Here is a 7653-nt window from a genome sequence, read left to right on the forward strand (position 1 = left end):
AGACTGTGTGTTACGCTAATATATTACTTCACAGGCATTACTGGCTTGTGCTTTTACATCCGTAATATTATAAATTGATAGTTTACTGCTGGTCTGTGGTTTTAAACTGCTGTATTTTTTTAAAGATTTCATATTATTTTAAGGTGAGCTTAAAGGGTACACTACTATGAAAATTACACAGCTTTAGTGTGACATCAATAAAAATCATGTAGTGTATTCCAGGCTTAAGAGACTATAGATAAGTTGACATCCATTTAATAAGAGGCTTCATAATGAGGCTAGGTTCTGTGCTAGTTTCATCCCCATGAATGAAATGTTTTATTGGTTTGTTTTAATTGATTTTGTGTTACTTATGTGTTACTTAGCTGAACGTGGACTAGTCTAGATGTTGCAATGTGCTTAAATGACACTTCACTATGAATATATAACTGATCAAACTGAATGCCTTGTTGCTTGATTTTAGTGTTCTGTTTTTTTGTGATTGACTTTGTACCTTCAAATAAAACATTTTTCATAAAACATGATGTGAGCTTAATGGGAACAGGGCTGTGCTTAAAGGGTACAAACATGTACCCATTAAGCACAGCCGGACTTTTTGCATTTAATGATGTATATCTTAATTGAAATGCTTTTTTCATTTAAAATAAAATTAAATATTTTTGTGTGAGAGATTAATCTTTTATTTTAACATAACTTTTTGTGCTGAAACCAATATCTTGTGCACTAAAAATGTCTCAATGTAGATTTCGGTGAGCTTATTAGGTACGTTTACCCTAAATCATAAATAAAACATAATTTACTGTATTTATATTGATATTGAACTGATAATTTTAAGAAGTGTCTTCTAATAAATACTTTGAAATAATTTTTATTATGCATTTTATGTGATTTTAATTTTTTCATTATTAGTGCTATAATTGCCCCTGATCTCACTGCTGGTAAAGTTGCTACCAGTAAGTATTTGCAGTTTTGCCTCTGTTCATATTAAACCAATACTGTACTACTGTTTATTACTGTAAATTCAAAGACAGCAAAATAAAAAAAAGATAGAAGTAATATAAAAATAATTACATGTAAAATTCTTGTCATTGCTGAAATTGGGGGGAAAAAATATTTTTTTTTCTTTCCACTTTCCAGTTAGAGAACTTTACTTAGCATGTGCTGAATATGTTTCAGACATTTATTGTGTTACAGTTGCCTGCAGTATTCATTGCTTATATGGATGTCATGATGACACAATCATAATTCAGTTCAGAACCAGATATTAACAGAGACCTGCAGGGATAGAGGATGGTGAAACTCTGGTTCTGAACAAGCAGTCAAACCCAGTATGAAAACAGCCTGCGTTCCTGCACATTACCCAGCAGCTCTGTGCGTGCATGTGTGTGTCCCTTGATTGTTACGTTAGATTGCTCTAAACCTGCCACTTATTGGGATGGTGTGGGCACTGCAGTCGCACAAACAGCTTATGTAATGAGACATTTTTTCCCCTCTCACTTTCCCCCGCCATCTCTGTCTGCCTACACTCTGAGAAAATTAGATGGTGCCAAAATGCCTGGGATTACAGAGAAGCATGGCTGCGTGTTTATGTTGCTCCCCAGGCTGTGGATGGGAAAAGATGAGATCTGTATGTTCGACTTGTCGCCAGAACTGTTGTGTTTGTCTGGAATAGGGAGGGATGTGCAAAATTACATATTTTCAAAATCAACTAGTCGGTGGGTTGCATGAAATACTAGTCAGCTAGTCAGTCTCAAGAAAGCCCTCGCTCTATCTGTCTGTCTATCGTTCTATCTATCCATCCATCCATCTATCATTCGTTCTATCTATCTATCTATCTATCTATCTATCTATCGCTCTCTCTCTCTCTCTCTCTCTCGTTCGTTCGATCTATGGATCTATCTCTCTCTCTCTCTCTCTCTCTTGTTCGTTCGATATATGGATCTATCTATCTCTCTCTCTCTCTGTCTATCGTTCGTTCATTCGTTCTATCGATCGATCTATCTATGGATCTATCTATCTATGGATCGTTCGTTCGTTCTATCTATCTATTGTTATATCTATCAATCGTTCTTTCTATCGTTCTATTCAGGGTTTGTACTTAACACCCGCCAACCCGCCAAATGCGGGTAGGCTACAAATCAGCTGTGGCGGGTAACGCTGTCAAATCACTAACCAATTTAGCGGGTTACTTTTCGTAAATTATGGTCACTAATTAATTTCTTGGGGAAGTTTATGTAAGCCAAATCTGCAGATTTTGCGAAAATAATAAACTCGTGACTCATCATGATATATTAAATACAGTCTAATTGCGCAGCATCTGCGCATATCTAGCTGACTTGAACATAGATGTACTGGCCATCGGGAGCACCGGGACATTTCCGCCCTGCGTCCCAATGTGCATACTATCCACCCTATCTGCCCTAAATTGTATTGAAAATGACTAATATCACATAGAATTTAGGATTGATAGTATGCACATTGGGACGCAGGCCCGGTGAGGCGGTCCAGTAGTGGGCCGATCGCCGAAGCGAGGGAGACCTCATATTAAGTGGTGTTTTTAAATTACAGCCCATGCGAAACTGCAAAAAGCAAATACGCCAAAAGTGTGAAGCAGTGCTACCCGGTGCATCCGCCAGCCGCGTATTAAAGCAGAGCAGGATCAGTCACCGCACAGCGCTGAGCTTCCGCATGTAAATGTTTCGTTCTAATTAATTTTAATTGAAGTAAATTGTTAATTCAATAAGAGCCTGATTAAAGATAAATATCAGTGTCTTATATAAATTAGGTGTTTACTATTTACAAATAGTAAAGTTCTTAAAGGGATAGTAACAATTTTTTTTTATTTTTTATTAAAATTGTCATCATTTAGTCAACATCATGTCATTCCAAATCTGTATGAATTACTTTCTTAACATAAAAGAAGATATTTTGAGAAATGCAAGAAATTTTTGTCCATACAGTAGAAATCATGGGTAACCCAAATGGTTTGGTAACATTCTACAAAATATCTTTTGTGTTCCCCAGAAGAAAGTAAGTCATACAGGTTTGGAATGACATGAGGGTGAGGAAGTGATGAGAGCATTTATTAGCTGTAAATTTCCTGTGTTCTAGCACAAAATCAATGCTTATACTGTCAAGTGCATTTCTATGTGACAAAAAAAATGCAGTAATAGTTTGTTGCAATTGCCGTGAATTCTCGGGAACTCGCACCGTGCCTACACTGGATGCGGCGCGTCACAGCACGACAAATCCCCGACAGTAAACTGATTCCTCATTCTATTTATGACGTAGGCCTAAATACTGACTTGGGGTGCTTTCACACCTGTAGATCGATTGCTTTGTTCCGAAACAGGGATTAAAATGATTACAGTGTTGCTTTTTATTCTTGGTGCGGTACGCTTTCACACGGCAATGTTTCTAAAAGGACCAAATTTGTTAATAAAAGTCACACGCGAGTAAACTGTTCTCTCATTGGTCAAAGTTTCACGGTTTATTTTCCGGGATTCCACTGCTGTCACAGCTGTCATCTGTCATCTGTCAGGATGGATCAACAACAGCTTCGCGGGCTTATTGTTTTTTTTTGGTAGATGTCGTTATATTAATTTATCACTTTGAGCAGGAGTCCAGGATTCATCGGGAAAACATTTTTAAAATGCACATACTAGGAAGAAGAGCAATAAGACGGCATCATAAAATGAAAAAGTGCGCTTTGATTTTAAATGGCGAAGACGTGCTCACCCAGTACCGGTAACTTGAAAATTTAGTAGCTAAATTGGCTGGTGAGTGAAAAAGTTCATTTCAAACCCTGGTTCTATTGTAGGAAACTCCAATTAATTCTAATGAGTCCGTTCATTCTAAACTGTTTAAATGTTTGATTAATTTTACTGAATTGGTTCGTTCAGACAGTTCTTGTAAATAAACAGTATCAAAAAAGGTTCATCATTGATTCATATCCCTGCATTTTAGGTCTGTTTTATAGTGTAATATTTAATTTATCACTGTTAACTCAGTTACATAAATTAAAGTGTGTTTTTAGTTTTTCCTTTTGTTACATTTAGTGTAAATGTTTTGAAATTTTAGTTGTTTTTATCCCAGAAATCTATGGCCCAATTATTTTATACATAATATAAAAATGTAATGTAGAAAGTATGAGGCATTCTAGTGAATCGCTTCTTCCTAAATGGTCCTTTTTTCCATTTTAATCAAGTATTTCTGGAAAAGATGAATTCTAATTTTATTCTAAAACTCATTTAGTCTTTCCTCTCATATGAAATGTTAGATGTTTAATTCATTCTAGTGAAACAGTTTGTTCAGGAAGTTTTTATAAACACTCAAAAATCATCATTTTTGTTTTGTGTATTTTTGGTTGGATTGTCAGTTCAAACTGATTGTTTTTGTTCCTGAAAATTTGACACTAATTAAATTATACATATTTTAATTGGATAGTTGTGTTTTAAAAGAGATTGCATTCTTAATAGCTTTAGTATAGGATAGTGTTGTTTGTAGCCTGACTACTGTAGTTTAAGCCCTTTTCTTGTGGAGTTACAATCATAATTTAAAGTAGTTTAACCAAAACCAGTTTATACCAGCTGTGTTGGTGTCTTTTTTTCCAGATAGACAGTAAAAAAAAGAAAGAAAAAGTCTAGATAAACTAGTCAATCTCACTAATCAACTAGTCTGTTCTTGAGTGACTCAACCAGCATGACCTATTCCTAGTCTGAGACAGAGCGATGAAGACTCCTGACAGGCCCGCACGCATCTGATCATCCCTCGCCGAGTCGCCGGCTGTCTTCCTCCTCCGGCCCTGTCACTATGGTGAGGATGTCACATGGAAGCAGCCCAGCGGTGGGAGGTGTGAAAGAGAATGTCACAGACAGCAGTCCAAATATGACACCATTGGCAGGGGGCACGCGGGGGAAATGGCACACAACACCTCACTAAGCCACCTGAGCGTGAAATAAAGCAGATAAGAGAAACTGACCAGATGTTTCGCTCCACGGGGGGACGCGAAAGTAAACGGCTGATAGAAACGCTGAAGTCCTGAGCTTGTTAGCCTATTGAGAGAGCCGAGACTTGAGTCCTATAGTGATGATTGATTTAATAGAAGCAGACAGTGCTCATCATTGTCAATCACAGTGATGGGCCGCTCTCTCTTCCTCTCCTGTCTCATTCTGTCTCTCGCTCTTATTATTATTTTTTTTATTCGTTTGCTCCTCTCTCTCTCTCCCTCCTGAGCTTTGGTGCCAGGCTGGGCAGGCTCTGATGGGCAGACGGCGAGTTGTCTTCATTATAATGCCTTTATTTATTCATGTGTCTGCGGCCAGTGACAGCCGTGCCTGTGCACAGCTCTCCTCTCTGTCTGCGTCCTTAGAGATATGACTCATTTTCATTTCTCTCCCTCTTTCTGCTCACATCATTCTCTCTTCTCTGTCAAGTGCTGCTTTCAGTTAGCTTCAAAACTGACACGCGAATGCACAACACGCATCAGTCACATCCAGCGGCCCACGTCAGCGCACAGAAGGTACGCGTCAACATTCGGCGGAAGAATCACTCGACGTGGCCAGCTCGTGTGGGCCAGATTGCCTCATGACCACTTTTGGGAGGCCAGTGCAGGCTATCTATTTCGGTTCGGTCTATAAATAGCCATGCTGCGGTTTTTGTCAGTTTGATAAGCTTGTAATTGGAGTTGCATCCATCAGGTTACGGAGGGCTTTTAATCCTGAGACGTGTTGGCTGGGCTCTGGAGCTGGTTCTGGCTGAGTTTCAGGTTAAAGAGCATTCACCGCCATTGTTTAAGCCTGGGTTCACTGAGCTAAATGCTATTCGATTATTAGAGTGTGTCAAAAGCAAATTAATCTAATTTTGCCTTTCCGTAGGTCTGCCAAACATTCAACCTTAATCAGGCATTGTGTTCAGACTTCCTTTTTAAGCCCCTGGCATGAGGTACGTCGTCGGGTTTTTCTTAGGATTATAGTTCAAAATTAGGTTATGACGCTCTTTCACCTGAATTAGCGCAGTTTGTTGGGATTTTACAGCTCTGCTGTGGTTAGTAGTCGGCCTCTTTGTGGTATAGATCAAAAGAGAAGACGAGATTATGAAACGGATCACTTCACTCTAGGCTCTTAGGGGTTTTTTTCCATGTGCTTTGATACATCAGAACCTGGTGGGCTTCTGTTATGGAGCCAAGTGTTTGGCAGCTCTGTGCTAGGGGCCGTCAGCGGACGCTCTGATTGTCCTCTGGCAAATGAGGGATAACTGCAGCAAGCATGTGACAGAGAGGAGAGGCAGCTGGTGGATGCAGGGATATGTGCTGGGTCACCTCCCCAAGCAAAAGCCCTCACATCTGTAACAATTAATGCTTCAGGCATTTAAAGAAATATCATAGTATGGGTCATAATCAGAAATGGAAATAGTAAAGAATTTAATCATTCTGGTTCTTTGTTTCATTTTGGAACTTTTGAAGAAGAAATATCTCCCTTGTTAAATCATAGGATTTTTTTTTTAATAAATACGTATTATTAACTAACTATACATTGAAGAACAGTTCCAAAGAAATAAACAAATGTGGTCATATCCACTAGGTTAAAATGTTTGGTAAGATTTTGTTTTTGGAAGAAGTCTCTTATGCTCAGCAAGGCTTTAACTGATCACAAATACAGTAAAATGGTAATATTGCAAAATATTATATTCTGCTTGTTTTAATATATTTTAAAATATTATTTATTTCTGTGATGGAAAAGCTGAGTTATCAGCAACCATTACTCCAGTCTTCAGTGTCACATGATCCTTCAGAAATCATTCTAATCTGCTGATTTAGAGCTTCAGAAACATTTCTAATTATTAATGTTGAAAACAGTTGAGCTATTTGATATTTTTATAAAAACCATTTCGTCACCTTGGAATTATAAGGTTCTATATGACATTTTTGTCAAAATTTAGTTATTCACGTATTCTTATTCTGTGACAACTTATTTACATTGCGTTTTTTTTTTTTAAGTTGTGTACATTTTGAGACTTTGTTATTTAGAAAACAAAAAGAAAACAAAGTATATGGAATGTAAAAACTTTGAAACTCTATATCTCAAAATCACTCAGAATGCAGATAGAACCATATATTTCCAAGGTGGCGAATTTTGTAGGATTATCCTTATTGAATGAAAGTATGAAATTCTTAAAAAAAAAAAATCTTACTGACTCCAAACTTTTGAATGTTAGTGTACATTTCATTCATTTATTTTTATAATATGCTGTTGACTAAACTCAAGTAGTGTGTGTAATTGTATTTGTTTGATTCACTAAAACAAATGACTCATAAGAGTCATACCTCTCTAGTCACACGGAGGTGAATCAAAAGTCATATTGTCATATTGTTTGTTTTGATGTGGAATAAGAACTGGTCTCACTTCCTTTTCATAGATTCAATTAAAAACATAAACCTAGTCAAAAGAAACAAATGTAAATATTTGAGATATTTAGAAATGTAAAAATGTTAAGATATTTATGACTAGGGATGGGTATCGTTAAGGTTTTAACGGTATTACTACTCTTACTGATACTGCTTATCGATTCGGTACTTTAACGGTATTCTTATTGGTACTTTTTGTTATATATATATATATATATATATATATATATATATATATATATGACAAA

General features: G+C 36.9%; 1 protein-coding gene across 3 annotated transcripts in view; it reads left to right on the forward strand.

Annotated features, from left to right (window-relative positions):
* Positions 1-7653, forward strand: part of adka (adenosine kinase a) — a 168332-nt gene that overhangs the window by 68057 nt on the left and 92622 nt on the right. The gene's annotated exons all lie outside the window — the stretch shown is intronic.

Source organism: Sinocyclocheilus anshuiensis, unplaced genomic scaffold (genome assembly GCF_001515605.1).
Source record: "Sinocyclocheilus anshuiensis isolate Anshui unplaced genomic scaffold, SAMN03320099.WGS_v1.1 scaffold63, whole genome shotgun sequence".
Lineage (NCBI taxonomy): Eukaryota > Metazoa > Chordata > Actinopteri > Cypriniformes > Cyprinidae > Sinocyclocheilus > Sinocyclocheilus anshuiensis.